Below are 19,337 nucleotides of genomic sequence, written 5' to 3'. Positions count from 1 at the left end.
CTCCATCCACCACACCCCAGCACCTCCACACCTCTCTGAACTTCCCACCAGCATCATTACAGGGTGTTGGCCATTTGTTGGAAGTCTCAGCGGGTTTTGTCCACAGGATGGTGAATGATGACGACTCGCTGTGAGATGAGCTCTGGTGCTGCTCACCGTTTGACAAAGCCTGACTCCTTCTTTTGGTATCACAATCCACTGTCCATCCGGGTCATCGTTGCCTGTGTGCTGGCCATTCCATCTCACGGCTCCATATGTATTTTGGGGAGGCAGGAGTGGGATTAGGAGGAGGGGGCTGGTTACGGGGATGGTGAGCGGTGATGGATAGACCATACTACATTGTGTCGCCACAACTCTGGCCCCGTTCCCCGCCACCTCTCAGGGCGACCCCAGATGGAGTGTTGAACTGTCCAGAGGGCCTTGCTACGTGCCTTCCTCCCACACCCCACACCACCGATATCCCATAGCCTGGGCCCCATCACTTCCCCCGGGGATGCTCGATGGTCCCCGGGCTGCTCCTTGGGATGGGATGAGGCCGGAGTGAGCTCAACCGACAGCCGGTGCTGACAGTCCTGGAAGCCCACTCTCACCATAACCAGAGTCTCAATGTCCTCAGTCATGGAACACAGGGACTAGGCCATGTCCCTCTGAGACATGCCATATCCCTCTGTGCCTGGCCCTGGTCAACCAGTGCCTGGCCAATGCTCTTGATGCCCTCAGCCAAGGCCCTTTGTGACTGGGCCAAGCTCTGCAGTACCCCAGAAATGTCCATATGGGCTGGTACATGGCTGCCTATGACTGGGCTGCCCTGTCCTGAGCCTCAGCCACCGCCCGCACAGTGCGCCCCAAGCCTTGGACATCTTGACCCATGGCATCACCTTCGCACCCAAGGCTTCACTTGCAGATGGCACATGTTAGGTGCTGGCCTGGGTACCATGCATTGTTGGCACCGTTTCCTGTACTTGAAGGCGATTGGACCCCTCCAATTGTTCCTGCAGGTGCTGGAAGGTTGCTGACACCCCATGCTGCAGACCCTGGCTCTGCATCTCCATAAATGAGGGGACAATCCCATCCAGAAGCACAAGACCCACCTGGGCTTTAGCTGATTCCTGGGATCAGACAGCCCTCCACCTGCCTGCTCTGTCGGGAATTCTACCTACACCTGATGCACCACAGCATATGTGGTGCATGTACTAGAAAGTGTCCCAGGAGCCTCTTCACTAATATGCCCCACCAAGGTGGTAGACTCTGGGCTAGAGCTGTGGTAACTGCATTCCAATCACTCAGTGCACTCCAGTCACACAAGTGTGTGATTGCAATGTACTTACCACTCTTTGATGTGGTTGATGTTTGTAAACATTGGGGTTTCAGCACTTAGAGTCATTCATCCATGAAGGGAGATGCATGAATCAAGGTTGCAGCTGTTGTTGAAGCTGTCATTTACAGCCCACTACTAGAAATTAATGAATGGCTTGCGGCTAATAGATCTGAGGGGTTGAAACACAGGTCACAAATGTTCTCTTTCTAGGAATGGAAACCTGGAGCATCCAGGTTGAATGTTCCAGCTGTAATTCTTTTCACTGCCCCTGTCTGGTCCCTTTAGTCAGGAGGCTCCTGTGGACGATCTTTTTAGTTACAGGGTCTCTGTGGGGGTTTCCTTTAGTTAGGGGGTCTCTGTGGGGGTCCCTTTAGTTTGGGGGTTTCTATAGGGGTTTCCTTTAGTTAGAGGGTCTCTGTGAGGGGTTTCCTTCAGTTAGGCTTGCTGGGGGGCCGCTGCCCGGGCAAGGGCAGTAGCGGAGAATGACTCACACTAACCAAAGACACCGGCACCGTGGCCTTTGGAAACTTTCCTGCTTCTCTGCCCCTCTCGGGGAAGAGGCCTCATCGGTGACTCCCAACCCTCAGGATCACTAACTGTCTCCTCCTGGCGATGCTGGCAGAGCTGACTACTTCTGCCACCACCTCCCAGGCGGTGTCCAGGAGGGCAGGCTTGAGACTGTGACCCACTCTGGGAAAGAGGGTGTCCCTCCTCTCCTCACTGGCATGGAGCTGTTGGTCCATCTCTGACTTCCGAACTCAAGGGGCAGGTCTTCTCTGATCCACCTTTGTGGCGGCAGTGAGTGTGTGGGAAGTGGAGCACTTAAAACAGCTTCAGCTGTCAGACTCTTTGGTGCTAACTCCGGCTCCAGTGGTTACAATTCCCGCTGGGGCCGTGAATTGCTCTCAATTCGCGCCGGCAGAGTACTGGCCCATTTGCATGTCCTGACTCGCTTACTGAATAACACCCCAATGGAAATGGGAATCGCATGCTATTCAGTCACGGAGTGAAAGGGCTGAATTCTCTGGATCCACCCCAGCCCCATGTTTCTCGGTGGCACGCAGATTCTATACTCTCGCCGCTTGTCAATGGGATTTTCCATTGAAGACACTCCACTCCGCTGGGAAACCCATGGGCAGGTGGTGGGAAAAGAGAATTACAATGGCCAGTGAATTCCAGCCTTAGTCTCCCAAATGGAGAATTCTGCCCTGGAACTGATTCAAAGCTGGATGTTCGACAGAAGAATCAGGAAAGGTGATGTAAAGGGAGAGCTGGGTGCAGTCAGCTTAAATATGGAAATCTGACTCCATCTCACTTTGGGCCACCACGTAGATGAAAAAGAGGCCAATAATGGATTCTTTGTAGGGGGTGGTAAAGGCGTGAACCCAGTGGTAAAAATGTGTGTGTGGGCTGGGTGTCACTGGAAATGCCATGGCTGTAGTTGGTTAGGTAATAGTGGAACCAAAAAGTGTGGTCACACTAAGCTGGGCAGCAGAAAATTGGAGGAAGATGGCATGTTGATCACGGCAAAAGTTGTAGAGAGAAGCAGAAGTAATACTGCAATGTCGAAGGTCCAGATGATTTGGGACATTTCAGTGCTGCGATAGGGCTGAATTCTTATTGGAGAGCTTCAAACAGGAAATTGTGGGAAAGATGGGAATTGAATTTGGAGGCATCAACAATCTCAGGATTTTGGAGAGGAAAGGGAAAGTACAAATGGAGTGTTAGTTTGCAAGGACAGAGGGGCACCCTTTTTGTAAAAAAAGGATTGTGTCTGCACTATTTAAAGAGAAGGGATCGATTTACTGTGTCAGCTAACATGGGGGCCACGAAGGGAAGGTAGCTGGTTAACAATTAAGTGTGAATGGGGTCATGCGGGCAGGAAGTGGATCTCTTGGCCAAGATGAACCAGGCAGGATATTCAGGGAGATGCTGGTGCCAGTCCAGGGCTTAGGCAGGCTGGGGATCACGGACGGGAGATTTGAGTTGGTGGGCAGACAGAAAGGGAGAAGCTGCAGAAGAAGATATGTTCAATCCTTATGACAGCAGTCATGGGGTGCTCATCGTGTTGTTGGATGTGAGGGAACAGCAGGGCGAGATGTTTAAGTAGACATTTGTTCATGGCAGAAATTAAGCCAGGCAATGTCTTTGCTCTCCCAGCTGGGGTACTGGTTAGCTTTGGTAGATGCACTCAACTCTGAAACCCATATACCAGTGGGAGTGGGAATGGGAACCATTCCAGGAAGAATGAACAAGATGAAACAGAGTTATGATTTTCTTTTGATGTGGGCATTAAAGATGAAGATGAGAGAGCCACTGTGCTAATCGAAAGCTGCAGAAGTATTGTTGTGAATGGACAAGTAAATGATAGGCAGTTGGAGTGAAGGAAAACCTACCTTTTTATCACCTTGTTAAACTGATCTGGCCCCAAGGTCTGGAGCTCAGGGTTTACAAGTTGCTGTCAATTTAAGGAAAAATCAAGATCTAATTGACTTCAGAATGTGTATATTTAGAATCTTTTCCCACAGGCTTTAACTGAACAATGGCTTTAAAAAGAACACAAAGGTTAATTATGACTATTCTGCAATCTCCAGGCTATCCATCAGCAGCATCATCGAGGATCAGCTACAATAAGGAAAGTTTTGAGATGTGTCCTTTACACATGTAAGATGTCAGCTTAACAAAAAGCTTAATTAGCTGAAATATTTTACAACCTAATCAAAAAGCACATCTATGTCTGTTCCTGAGCACAGCTTGATTGCTTTGTCGAAGATTTTAACCGTTCATCATGTGAAATAAGTAGGAAAGATGTTTTTTTGTTATTCCTGGACAACTCGACTTCATCAAACGGTGTTTCTTCGCCTACTGTTTTTGAGGACGCTTCAAAAAAATTCTTTCAACAGTCACGAGCCCTCTGCTATGCAGCACACCTCATCAACATGAGCAAAACCATGTGATTAACAAAAACTTGCAAAGGTTACATTCCCGATGTGATTGCTGCAGAACTTAAAGCACGTATCTTGGTTCACAATGAAAAGTGGACATGTTGTCAAATTACTTTGGGTGCCCGCAAAGCAGTAGCCCAACAGGAGTCACTGCCATGACAAGGACAGGCTTAATGGGAGAAAATTAGAGAGAGGATCTGAAAAAAATGTTCCTTTTGTGAAAATGATTTCATTACATATTAATGATTTGGACGAGGGAACTAAATGTATTGAGCGCAATTCTCCAGCCTCATTGCACTCTTGCTCGAGCGACGCGAGGCCGGTAAATAGCGGGAGAGACCGAAAACAAGAACCGCACCAGACGCCAAACAGTTTGCAATGCAGCCGGCCCGCTCCTGTAGGCGAAATCTGAGGTTTGCTGTGGCTCTGTTTGTAGCACTCTCACCTGAATCATAAGGTTATGGGTTTAAATCCCACTCCAGGGTGTGAGCATAAAGATCGAGGCTGACACTCCATAGTGCAGTACTGAGAGACTGCTGCACTATCAGAGATGCTGCGGTAGATTCTCTGTTGTCCGCCACCAATAGCGGGTTTGCCAATCCGGCGGAGAATGGAGCTTTGGCCGATAAACAAGATTGGTGTCCCTCCGATCCACTACCGGTGGTAGCAATGAGCTACTCGCCTCATACCAGTGGCACCATTAAAATAGGTCATTAGCACCCATTTGCATCTGATTAATGGGCTGGAAGCCCGATTCCCCAGGCCCCCATATTGTCCCAGCCCTCTCAGCTGGGATTCACGCGGACATGAATTGGTGCAGGTATTTACAAGTTTGGCCCTGACGTGGAGGACACTCTGATGGGCCGGGGGGACAGTACTTAATGGAGGTGCCCCCCAAAATCCATTGGAAGGTTCCCCTCACAATTCAAATCCTGCCCTCCCCTGCCAGACTGCCCTCCCGACTCCCATCAGAGCCCCTCATCAGAGCGCCCCGTCAATGCCCAGTCTCCCCACCCCATCCTAACTTTCATGGCAGAAAGCACTTAGCTGCTTTTGGTGTGGTGAGGGGCTTTCAATCACAGCAAGAGTGTTTAGAAACATTGTTTTAGCATCAAAACAGGATAACGGAGATGCATCCAAGCATGAAGGGAAAGATAGATGAACAATCCACCAAGCAGCTGTATCTGGAGTAATAAAATTGTCAATCACTGGCTAATGAAATGTATTATTGCGTGAAATTGAATGGCATTTTAAAGCTTGTCAAGGGATTTCAAACCTTTCAGGTGTAGTTGGTTTTTGAGGGAGCCTCTGACACTTGTGACACTTGACTGAGGCAGCAGATGTTAGGAAAGGGTAAGTGAAAATGCAAGGATTTTTCACTCTAAAGCCTGGACTTCCCTTGACCTTTCAGGCAAGATCCGCTGATGGGGGAGGGGTCTCATGGCGGTCTCTGTTGGAGTTCTGATGGGGGCGTAGATGGGGAAATCTGATGGCGGGTCTGATGTGGGTCTCTTTTGGGGGTCTGATGGGGGATCTCTGATGGGGTCTCTGTTAGAGATCTCTGTTCAGGACGTAATTGGGGGGGGGCATTGGTAAGACAGGGTCTTATCACCCTCATGCTGTGGTGGGGGGAGGGGGCTGATCCATTATTGCTGTGGTGGTGGTGGGTGGGGGAAGGATGCCCTTACTTGTCAGTGGAGGTAGGGGGCAGGATTTGCATTCTGCGGGGCAGGAGGGGCAGTCGCTGTGTCCCGGTATCGGGCCGCCTGTTCAAAGTGGCGGCCCGATAACGGGATTCCGACAGAATCCCGCAAGCTCTCCTCCATGCAGACATTTGCATGGAAAAGGAGAGGGAATCACTCCTGGGCACGGCTCCTAGTGCAAGCAGACAACCGGGGTGATTCTACTCCAGCAGGAGAACTTAGTCTCCAGGACGGTGAGTCCAGTCTGTCATCTGTCAGATGAGACCTTAAACCACAGATGCATTTAAAAGATCCAACGACCCTGTTTTGTAAAAGAGAAGAGACGTTATATCTGCTGTCCTAGCCAATATTTATCCCTCAATCAACATCAGAAAAACAAATTATTTGTTCATGAACACATTGCTGTTTGTGGGAGTTCACTATGTACTAATTGACGGTTGTGTTTATGATATTACAGCAGTGACTATACTTCTAAAGTACTTAATTGGCTACAACACCCTTCACTGTGTACCTGGGCTTCCTCAACATTGGCCTCCCCTCGATCAAGTAGGAAACATTTTGCTGTCACAACTTGCACACCTGCTTCAGGTTGAAAGCAGTTTCAGGTATTTCGAAAAATAGGCAGCGAGAGAAACAAAGACAAATTGGACTAAGATGCTGTTTATCTATCAATAGGATATTGTATTCCTATTTCTTGACACAGGAAAGACATGAGTTGCTAACCTGGAGCGAGAGTTTTGTGTATTGACGAAAGGTATGAAGAAGGGTTGGGAAGAGTCTTAACTAGGGAAATAATAATAATTCAAAGATAGGGGCCACAAAATAATGCTTTTTGAAATATTTCCAGGCTATGGGAACGGAAGGGAATTCACGACTGGTAATGAAAAATGAAAATGAAAATTAAGGCGCCGGTCGGGAACCATTGAAAGAGGCCCCCGCGGCGATTCTCCGCGCTCGAAAATGAAAATGTAAATGAAATGAAAATCGCTTATTGTCATAAGTAGGCTTCAAATGAAGTTACTGTGAAAAGCCCCTAGTCGCCACATTCCGGCGCCTGTTCGGGGAGGCTGGTACGGGAATTCAACCGTGCTGCTGGCCTGCCTTGGTCTGCTTTAAAAGCCAGCGATTTAGCCCTGTGCTAACAAGTAATTAGTAACATGGTGTGAAAGCAACTATGTGAGCTTTATAAATAACTGGGAACACTCTTGGACCAAAATAATACAGAAAGGAGCGATAACACCTAAACCAACGAGGAACAAAGAGAACTGTGAAGAACATTAAGGTAAGAACATTTAAATTAGGTAAGTGGGGAGGAAGAAACAGATCCAGGATGTGGTAGACCATTGGGGAAGAGATAGACAGCATTTGGATAAAGAGGGACCGCTGAGAAACATACATAAACTGGAGACCGGAAAAAAAATCAATGTATCTGGAAACTTAAAAAAGAGATTGATATTCGTAAGTATTGAGCGTGCAGAAAAATGGACACAACTGCTGTACCTTTATATTTCAGGGACTCCTGGAATGTAAACAAAGTTAATCCTGTCAGAAGGGATGGGTTATAGAAGTGTGATAACCCTCACGAGGACCACAGGGGCATTGCTGATTGATCTCCCCGGGGGCTTTATACAATACGAGTTCCTGTGGTGAGCGGGTGGAGACCCGCCCAGCTAGGGCCCGTGAACAGGACCTTTAAATGTAGTTCCCAGACTGATCATTTCTAATTGTCCTGGACTGGGACGTTTGTTTTGTGTGACATTGCAGCGGCTTTATTTTCAGTTTAAAATAAACCAGTTTGGCCTTTCACTCTGGCTCCTGGAATTATTACAAGACGGAACTATACTGGCTTGACTATTCTAGTCAAATAAGAACAAGCTAACATTAAACATGTGGACTCTCAGACTGACGCAAGATGCTTTGTGTGGGTTCAGTGATTTTCTGATTTTTGTCTGGCTTGTTCATGTTTACGATTGTGGTGATATGCATCACCGTATATAGACAAGGGGTTAATGTAATACACTATGTGGTTAACCACTGTTAGTGTATTATATGTATTGTGGTAAACTGTTACTGTACTACATGTATTGTGGTAAACCACTGCCTGATGGCTCCGCCTGTGGCTCCTCCCCTCAGGCTCGGTATAAAAGTGGCTGACCTCCGGCCCTACCCCAGTTCGAGATCAGTGGGCAGGAGGCTTCCTGTTTAGCTTATTAAAGCCGCAGTTTCGTTCACTACCCGTCTTGTGTTAATTGATGGCACATCACACTACAACTAAGTGAACACTAGAGGGAACACCAGAGATGTCATGATATGCAAACATGCAGCTAATGAACACTTAGAATAGGACACAACCAATAAGAAGTCAAGACACCCAGAGGTGGCATTACCACAAGGGAGCATTACACAACCCATATAAAAGGACAGGGCATACATGCCATGCATCTTTCCACAGCAGACATCTAGAGAGTACATCAGGGTTGATCATCAGCATCACGCCCAGCATGTGGCTTAGAGCAGGCTGGTAAAGATAGACTGAGTTACTACAGCTAGATTAGCAGAGAGTCAAACTCATTTAAGAACTGTGTTAATAGTTCAATAAACAAGTTGAACTAATTTCATAGTCTGGAGCTTCCGTTGTCAAAGCATACATCAAGGAAGCAGCTTATGCTACACGAAGCAGCAAAGCACAATAACAATGAGCACCACAATAATCTTTATTAGTGTCACTAATAGGCTGGCATTAACACTACAATGAAGTTACTATCAAAATACCCCAGTTGCCACACACTCCAGCGCCTGTTCGGGTACACTGAGGGAGAATTCAGAATGTCCAATTTATCTAACAAGCATGTCTTTCGTGTCATCACACAGCCAGCACAGTTACTGAGTCACTTACAGGACAAGAAGTTACTTTAGAGAGCCTTATTATTATGGTTTGTGTTTTCTCAAAACTTCAATTTCTGTTGCCAGTAGAAAGGCACTTTCCATAAGTCAACCAAATTTCTGAAACATTGAAACGTATACATCTGCTTTGAATGGGACAGCGTTCCAGATTCACCATTCTCTGCTATGCCAGCATTAGCTTTGTGCACAGCTGTAGACTCTTGACTGAAAGTCACAAGGTTCTGGATTCATGTCCCACCACAGAGACTGAGCACAGGAATCGAGGCTGAGACTGTATTTGAACTGAGGGGGCACTACACTGTTGGAGAATCATAGAAGCTGATTTTCAGTTAAGACATCAATCAAAGACCCCCATTTGCCGACTGAGGTGGAAGTAAAAATCCCATGGAACTATCTTGAAATGAGCTTGAGAGTTAGCCGTGGTTAATATTCATCTGTTAACAACATCAGCAAGAAAAACAGATTAGTTTGTCATGATCACATTGCTGGCTGTGGGATGTGTGTAAATTATCTGCTGTGTTTCCTGCATTAAATCGTGATACACTTCAAAAGTATTTCATTGGCTGCAAAGCATTTTGAGATAAATGTTACATAAATGTACAGTCTATCGCCTGACATCAAACAGGACGTTAGCATCGACTCTGTCGGCAGTGCGTGTGCAGTTCCCCCCACAATTCACATCATTATTATGCGCCTCTTCAACACTCAGCGACTACCTGCTGCCCCTCACAACCTCCTAATCGTTAATCCCTCATTGCCACCAGATCAACAACCCCTCACTGCCACTAGATCAACAACTCCTCACTGCCTCCCACTCACCAACACCACACTGCCTCCCACTCACCAATCCCTCACTGCCTCCCACTCACCAACCCCTCACTGCCTCCAGGTCACCAACACCTCACTGCCTCACACTCATCACCCCCTCACTGCCTCCCAGTCTTTTTTTTTAAATTTAGATTACCCAATTATTTTTTCCAATTAAGGGGCAATTTAGCATGGCCAATCCACCTACTCTGCACATTTTTGGGTTGTGGGGGCGAAACCCACGCAGACACGGGGAGAATGTGCAAAATCCACACGGACAGTGACCCAGAGCCGGGATCGAACCTGGGACCTCAGCGCCGTGAGGCGGTTGTGCTAACCACTAGGCCACCGTGCTGCCCCGCCTCCCACTCACCAACACCTCACTGCCTCCCATTCACCAACCCCTCACTGCCTCCAGATCACCAACCCCTCACTGCCTCCCACTCACCAACCCCTCACTGCCTCCCACTCACCAGCTCCTTACTGCCTCCCACTCACCAACCCCTCACTGCCTCCCACTCACCAACCCCTCACTGCATCCCACTCACCAACCCCTCACTGCCTCCCACTCACCAACCCCTCACTGCCTCCAGATCACCAACCCCTCACTGCCTCCCACTCACCAACACCTCACTGCCTCCCACTCACCAACCCCTCACTGCCTCCCACTCACCAACCCCTCACTGCCTCCCACTCACCAACCCCTCACTGCCTCCCACTCACCAACACCTCACTGCCTCCCACTCACCAACCCCTCACTGCCTCCCACTCACCAACCCCTCGCTGCCTCCCACTCACCAACCCCTCACTGCCTCCCACCACCAACCCCTCACTGCCTCCAGGTCACCAACTCCTCACTGCCTCCCCCTCACCAACCCCTCACTGCCTCCCACTCACCAACCCTTCATTGCCTCCCACTCACCAACCCCTCACTGTCTCCCACTCACGAACCCTTCATTGCCTCCCACTCACCAACCCCTCACTGCCTCCCACTCACCAACCCCTCACTGCCTCCCACTCACCAACCCCTCACTGCCTCCCACTCACCAACCCCTCACTGCCTCCCACTCACCAACTCCTCACTGCCTCCCACTCACCAACTCCTCACTGCCTCCCACTCACCAACCCCTCACTGCCTCCCACTCACCAACTCCTCACTGCCTCCCACTCACCAGCTCCTCACTGCCTCCCACTCACCAACTCCTCACTGCCTCCCACTCACCAGCTCCTCACTGCCTCCCACTCACCAACCCCTCACTGCCTCCCACTCACCAACCCCTCACTGCCTCCAGATCACCAACCCCTCATTGCCTCCCACTCACCAACTCCTCACTGCCTCCCACTCACCAACCAATCACTGCCTCCCACGCACGAACCCCTCACTGCCTCCAGATCACCAACCCCTCATTGCCTCCCACTCACGAACCCCTCACTGCCTCCAGATCACCAACCCCTCATTGCCTCCCACTCACCAACACCTCACTGCCTCCCACTTACCAACCCCTCACTGCCTCCAGATCACCAACCCCTCACTGTCTCCCACTTACCAACCCCTCACTGCCTCCCACTCACCAACCCCTCACTGCCTCCCACTCACCAACCCCTCACTGCCTCCAGATCACAACCCCTCACTGCCTCCCACTCACCAACGCCTCACTGCCTCCCACTCACCAACACCTCACTGCCTCCCCCTCACCAACACCTCACTGCCTCCCCCTCACCAACCCCTCACTGCCTGCCAGTCACCAACCCCTCACCAACTCCCACTCACCAACCCCTCACTGCCACCCACTCACCAACCCCTCACTGCCTCCCACTCACCAACCCCTCACTGCCTCCCACTCACCAACACCTCACTGCCTCCCACTCACCAACCCCTCACTGCCACCCACTCACCAACCCCTCACTACCTCCCACTCACCAACACCTCACTGCCTCCCACTCACCAACCCCTCACTGCCACCCACTCACCAACCCCTCACTGCCTCCCACTCACCAACCCCTCACTGCCACCCACTCACCAACCCCTCACCAACTCCCACTCACCAACCCCTCACTGCCACCCACTCACCAACCCCTCACTGCCTCCCACTCACCAACCCCTCACTGCCTCCCACTCACCAACACCTCACTGCCTCCCACTCACCAACCCCTCACTGCCTCCCACTCACCAACCCCTCACTGCCTCCCACTCACCAACCCCTCACTGCCTCCAGATCACCAACCCCTCACTGCCTCCAGATCAGCAACCCCTCACTTCCTCCCACTCACCAACCCCTCACTGCCTCCCACTCACCAACCCCTCACTGCCTCCAGATCACCAACCCCTCACTGCCTCCCACTCACCAACCCCTCACTGCCTCCCACTCACCAACTCCTCACTGCCTCCCACTCACCAACCCCTCACTGCCTCCCACTCACCAACCCCTCACTGCCTCCAGATCACCAACCCCTCACTGCCTCCAGATCAGCAACCCCTCACTTCCTCCCACTCACCAACCCCTCACTGCCTCCCACTCACCAACTCCTCACTGCCTCCAGATCACCAACCCCTCACTTCCTCCCACTCAACCCCTCACTGCCTCCCACTCACCAACACCTCACTGCCTCCCACTCACCAACCCCTCAGTGCCTCCCACTCACCAACCCCTCACTGCCTCCCACTCACCAACCCCTCACTGCCTCCAGATCACCAACCCCTCACTGCCTCCCACTCACCAACACCTCACTGCCTCCAGATCACCAACACCTCACTGCCTCCCCCTCACCAACCCCTCACTGCCTCCCACTCACCAACTCCTCACTGCCTCCCACTCACCAACCCCTCACTGCCTCCCACTCACCAACCCCTCACTGCCTCCCACACCGACCCCTCACTGCCTCCCACTCACCAACCCCTCACTGCCTCCCACTCACCAACCCCTCACTGCGACCCACTCACCAACCCCTCACTGCCTCCAGATCACCAACACCTCACTGTCTCCAGATCACCAACCCCTCACTGCCTCCCACTCACCAACCCCTCACTGCCTCCAGATCACCAACCCCTCACTGCCTCCCACTCACCAACACCTCACTGTCTCCCACTCACCAACCCCTCACTGCCTCCAGATCACCAACCCCTCACTGCCTCCCACTCACCAACCCCTCACTGCCTCCAGATCACCAACACCTCACTGCCTCCCACTCACCAACCCCTCACTGCCTCCCACTCACCAACCCCTCACTGCCTCCCACTCACCAACACCTCATTGCCTCCCACTCACCAACCCCTCACTGCCTCCCACTCACCAACACCTCACTGCCTCCCACTCACCAACCCCTCACTGCCTCCCACTCACCAACTCCTCACTGCCTCCAGATCACCAACCCCTCACTGCCTCCAAATCACCAACCCCTCATTGCCTCCCACTCACCAACCCCTCACTGCCTCCCACTCACCAACCCCTCACTGCCTCCCACTCACCAACCAATCACTGCCTCCCACTCACCAACCCCTCACTGCCTCCCCCTCACCAACCCTTCACTGCCTCCAGATCACCAACCCCTCACTGCCTCCCACTCACCAACCCCTCACAGCCTACCACTCACCAACTCCTCACTGCCTCCCACTCACCAACTCCTCACTGCCTCCCACTCACCAACCCCTCACTGCCTCCCACTCACCAACCCCTCAATGCCACCCACTCACCAACCCCTCACTGCCTCCCACTTACCCACACCTCACTGCCTCCCACTCAACAACTCCTCACTGCCTCCCACTCACCAACCCCTCACTGCCTCCAGATCACCAACCCCTCACTGCCTCCCACTCACCAACCCCTCACTGCCTCCCACTCACCAACCCCTCACTGCCTCCCACTCACCAACCCCTCACTGCCTGCCAGTCACCAACACCTCACTGCCTCCAGATCACCAACACCTCACAGCCTCCCACTCACCAACCCCTCACTGCCTCCCACTCACCAACCCCTCACTGCCTCCAACTCACCAACCCCTCACTGCCTCCTACTCACCAACCCCTCACTGCCTCCCACTCACCAACCCCTCATTGCCTCCCCCTCACCAACACCTCACTGCCTCCCACTCACCAACTCCTCACTGCCTCCCACTCACCAAACCCTCACTGCCTCCCACTCACCAACCCCTCACTGCCTCCCACTCACCAACACCTCACTGCCTCCCACTCACCAACACCTCACTGCCTCCCACTCACCAACCCCTCACTGCCTCCCACTCACCAACCCCTCACTGCCTCCTACTCACCAACCCCTCAGTGCCTCCTGATTGCCAGCCCCTCACTGTCTCCCACTCACCAACCCCTCACTGCCTCCTACTCACCAACCCCTCACTGCCTGCCAGTCACCAACCCCTCACTGCCACCCACTCACCAACCCCTCACTGCCTCCCACTCACCAACCCCTCACTGCCTCCAGGTCACCAACCCCTCACTGCCTCCCACTCACCAACCCCTCACTGCCTCCCACTCACCAACACCTCACTGCCTCCAGATCAACATCTCCTCACTGCCTCCTACTCACCAACACCTCACTGCCTCCCACTCACCAACCCCTCACTGCCTCCCACACCGACCCCGCACTGCCTCCCACTCACCAACCCCTCACTGCCTCCCACTCACCAACCCCTCACTGCCTCCCACTCACCAACCCCTCACTGCCTCCCACTCACCAACCCCTCACTGCCACCCACTCACCAACCCCTCACTGCCTCCCACTCACCAACCCCTCACTGCCTCCAGATCACCAACCCCTCACTGCCTCCCACTCACCAACACCTCACTGTCTCCCACTCACCAACCCCTCACTGCCTCCCACTCACCAACCCCTCACTGCCTCCAGATCACCAACCCGTCACTGCCACCCACTCACCAACCCCTCACTGCCTCCCACTCACCAACCCCTCACTGCCTCCCACTCGCCAACCCCTCACTGCCTCCAGGTCACCAACACCTCACTGCCTCCCACTCACCAACCTCTCACTGCCTCCCACTCACCAACCCCTCACTGCCTCCAGATCACCAACCCCTCACTGCCTCCCACTCACCAACCCCTCACTGCCTCCCACTCGCCATCCCCTCACTGCCTCCCACTCACCAACTCCTCACTGCCTCCCACTCACCGACCCCTCACTGCCTCCACATCACCAACCCCTCACTGCCTCCCACTCACCAACACCTCACTGTCTCCTGAGTGCCAGCCCCTCATTGACTCCCACTTGCTAATCTGCAAGTGCCCTGCGCTTGACCCTTCATGGTACTGTGCTTGTGCTGGCCTCTGACTCCTTTCTGCCTCCCACTTGCCGATCTGCTCCTAACTCCGCACTGCCTCTCACTCACCACTTTGCTGACTCTTGACTTGCGTAGGTGGATCAGTGCAGATAACTGCTCCAATTTGCCCTGGAACATTACTTGGCCTTTCCTCAGGGTAGCTTGCTACAGCATTACTTACATTCATAGGAATAGCATACCTGAAACAGATTGTTCCATTGGTTCTGTCCGCGATTGTCTTCTTCCCAAATGGTTCCCGTGTTTCTTCACCCTTTCACCTTCGTACGACACTGGGCCTATCCTGGCCATGACTGTTCCAGGAACCTAATTTGGACCAGCACCAAAATTCTTTACATATACCAAATCGTCCACTACAAATGTTCCCTCAGTTTTTTTTAAATAAACATTTTATTGAGGTATTTTTTGGCATTGTAACAGTAGCAATATAAACAATATACATGAAAATATAAACATTGTGCAAATATCACCTCCCTCCCCAACAATTCCCACCATTAATTAACCCCCTAATCTACCCTAACCTAACCCCCCCCCCCCCCCCCCCCCCCCCCCCACCCTCTGCTGACGATTAATTCTCCGTGAAGAAGTCGATGAATGGTTGCCACCTCCGGGCGAACCCGAACAGTGACCCTCTCAAGGAGAACTTAATTTTCTCCAGACAGAGAAAGCTAGCCATGTCCGATAGCCAGGTTTCCGACTTCTGGAGCTTTGAGAACCTCCATGCTAGTAATATCTGCTTCTGGGCTACCAGGGAAGCAAAGGCCAGAACACCTGCCTCTTTCTCCTCCTGGATTACCAGATCCTGTGACACCCTGAAAATCGGCACCTCTGGACTCAATGCCATTCTTGTTCTTAATACCTTGGGCATGATGTCAGCAAACCCCTGCCAAAATCCCCTCAGCTTTGGACATGCCCAGAACATGTGGACATGGTTCGCTGGTCCTCCCGCACATTTTGCGCACCTACCTGCCACCCCAAAGAATCTGCTCATCCGGGCCACTGTCATGTGAGCCCGGTGAACAACCTTGAATTGAATCAGGCTGAGCCTGGCAGATGCTGCGGTCGTGTTGGCTCTACTCAATGTGTCCTCCCAAAGGCCCCCCTCCATCTCTCCCCCCAGCTCCTCCTCCCACTTGCACTTCAGCTCCTCGGTCTGCGCCTCCTCTTATCCCATAACTTCCTTATAAATGTCAGAAACGCTCCCTTCACCTATCCATCCTCTGGAAACGACCCTTCCCTGAATCCCCCTGAGCGGCAGGAGTTGGGAAGTTTTATAGATTTATAGAGAAATACAGCACAGAACAGGCCCTTCGGCCCACAATGTTGTGCCAAACTTTTGTCCTACGTTAACCATAGATTATCATAGAATTTTGGACACTAAGGGCAATTTATCATGGCCAATCCACCCAACCTGCACATCTTTGAACTTTGGGAGGAAACCGGAGCACCCGGAGGAAACCCACGCAGACATGGGGAGAACGTGCAGACTCCGCACAGACAGTGACCCAAGCCGGAATCGAACCTGGGACACTGGAGCTGTGAAGCAATTGTGCTATCCACAATGCTACCGTGCTGCCCTTAAGAACAAATTAATCTACACTCCATTATTCTACCATAATCCACGTACCTATCCAATAGCCGCTTGAAGGTCCCTAATGTTTCCGACTCAACTACTTTCACAGGCAGTGCATTCCATGCCCCCACTACTCTCTGGGTAAAGAACCTACCTCTGACATCCCCCCTATATCTTCCACCATTTACCTTAAATTTATGTCCCCTTGTAATGGTTTGTTCCATCCGGGGAAAAAGTCTCTGACTGTCTACTCTATCTATTCCCCTGGTCATCTTATAAACCTCTATCAAGTCGCCCCTCATCCTTCTCCGTTCTAATGAGAAAAGGCCAAGCATCCTCAACCTTTCCTCGTAAGACCTACTCTCCATTCCAGGCAACATCCTGGTAAATCTCCTTTGCACCTTTTCCAAAGCTTCCACATCCTTCCTAAACAGAGGTGACCAAAACTGCACACGGTACTTCAAATGTGGCCTTACCAAGGTTTTGTACAGCTGCATCATCACCTCACGGCTCTTAAATTCAATCCCTCTGCTAATGAACGCTAGCACACCATAGGCCTTCTTCACAGCTCTATCCACTTGAGTGGCAACTTTCAAAGATCTATGAACATAGACCCCAAGATCTCTCTGCTCCTCCACATTGCCAAGAACCCTACCGTTAACCCTGTATTCCGCATTCATATTTGTCCTTCCACAATGGACAACCTCACACTTGTCAGGGTTAAACTCCATCTGCCACTTCTCAGCCCAGCTCTGCATTCTATCTATGTCTCTTTGCAGCCGACAACAGCCCTCCTCACTATCCATAACTCCCCCAATCTTCGTATCATCTGCAAATTTACTGACCCACCCTTCAACTCCCTCATCCAAGTCATTAATGAAAATCAGAAACAACAGAGGACCCAGAACTGATCCCTGCGGTATGCCACTGGTTACTGGGCTCCAGGCTGAATATTTGCCATCCACCACCACGCTCTGACTTCTATCGGTTAGCCAGTTCGTTATCCAAAGGTTGGTACGTGTCTACGCAGAAAGTCCCGCACCTCTAGATATCAAAATTAATTTCCCCCCGCCAATGCAAACTTCTCCTCCAGTGCCCTCATATTCAGAAAACTCCCCTCTATAAACAAGTCCCCCATCCTCTCAATCCCCGCTCTCCGCCATATTCGGAACCTCCCCTCGTCCATCCTCCCCGGGGCAAACCGGTGATTATCGCAGATTGGAGACCAGACCGATGCTCCCACTGCTCCCACATATCTCCTCCATTTCCGCCAGATTCTCAAGGCCGCCACCACCACGGGGCTGGTGGAGTACCGCGCCAGCGGGAATGACAGAGGCGCAGTTACCAGCGCCCTCAAACTTGTGCCCTTTCAAGAAGCCATACGCAACCACACCGATCCCCCGCCCTCCAGCCACTTCCTAATCATGGCTGTGTTAGCCGCCCAGTAATAATTGCAAAAGTTCGGCAGCGCCAGCCCTCCCTCTCCCAGACTCCGCTCCAGCATTACCCTCCTCACTTGCGGGGACTTGCCCCCCCCATACAAAGCCCACTATAACTTTATTGACCTGCTTAAAAAAGGACTGCAGAATGAAGATAGGGAGGCATTGAAATGCAAAAGATAAGGAACTCATGGGATCAGAGGAGACGCAGGTTGAGGAGTTGAAGCAAAAGTGGGAGGAGGAGCTGGGGGGAGAGATAGAAGTGGGCCTTTGGGCGGACAAGTTGAGTAGAGTCAACATGACCGCAACTTGTGCCAGACTCAGCCTGATTCAATACGGGAGGACCGTCACTTTCAATGTTTGGACTCTACCAGCTAGAGACAACGGGAGCGCATCACATCTCCGGAAATCATCTTTCATCTGATCAACCAACCGGGCCACGTTCAATTTATGTAGCCGGTCCCAAACCCGCCCTACTTCAATACCTAGGTACCTGAAACTGTCCCCTACTAATCTAACCGGCAGTTCCCCAGTCGCCTCTCCTGACCCCTCGCCTGGACCACAAACATCTCGCTCTTCCCCATATTAAGCTTATACCCTGAAAACCGGCCCAATTCCCTGAAAATTCCCATGATTTCTTCCATCCCCCCAATTGGATCTGAAACATACAGAAGCAGGTCGTCCGCATACAGCGAGACTCTGTGCTCCCCCCCCCCCCCCCCCCCCCCCCCCGCCCCAGCCGGACCAGCCCTTTCCAGCCCCTTGAGGCCCTCAGAGCAATTGCCAGTGGCTCTATAGCCAGCACAAACAGCAGTGGGGAGAGGGGGCATCCTTGTCTCGTCCCCAAGTGCAGTCTAAAATAGTCCGAAGTCGTCCTGCTCATCCATACACTTGCCACAGGAGCCTGGTACAGCAACCTGACCCAGTCAATAAAGCCCCTCCCAAATCCGAACCGCCCCAGAACCTCCCATAAATAATCCAACTCAACCCAGTCAAAAGCTTTTTCCGCATCCATTGCGACCACTACCTCCACCTCCCTACTCTCCGAGGGCATCATGATCACATTTAACAGCCTTCTTACATTGGCCACCAGCTGCCTGCCCTTAACGAACCCCGTCTATTCCTCCACAATGATGTTTGGTGCACAATCCTCAATCCTGGAGGACAACATTTTGGCCAACAGTTTGGCGTCTGCGTTCAACAGGTAAATCGGCCTGTAAGACCAACATAGCTCCGGGTTCTTGACCCGTTTCAGGATAAGCGAAATCAAGACCTGTGACATCGTCTAGGGCAGAATCCCTCTTTCCTTTGCTTCATTAAATACCTTCATCAGCACCGGTGCC

This window comes from Scyliorhinus canicula, chromosome 10 (assembly GCF_902713615.1).
Source record: "Scyliorhinus canicula chromosome 10, sScyCan1.1, whole genome shotgun sequence".
Lineage (NCBI taxonomy): Eukaryota > Metazoa > Chordata > Chondrichthyes > Carcharhiniformes > Scyliorhinidae > Scyliorhinus > Scyliorhinus canicula.
Note: the sequence above shows the minus strand (reverse complement) of the source record.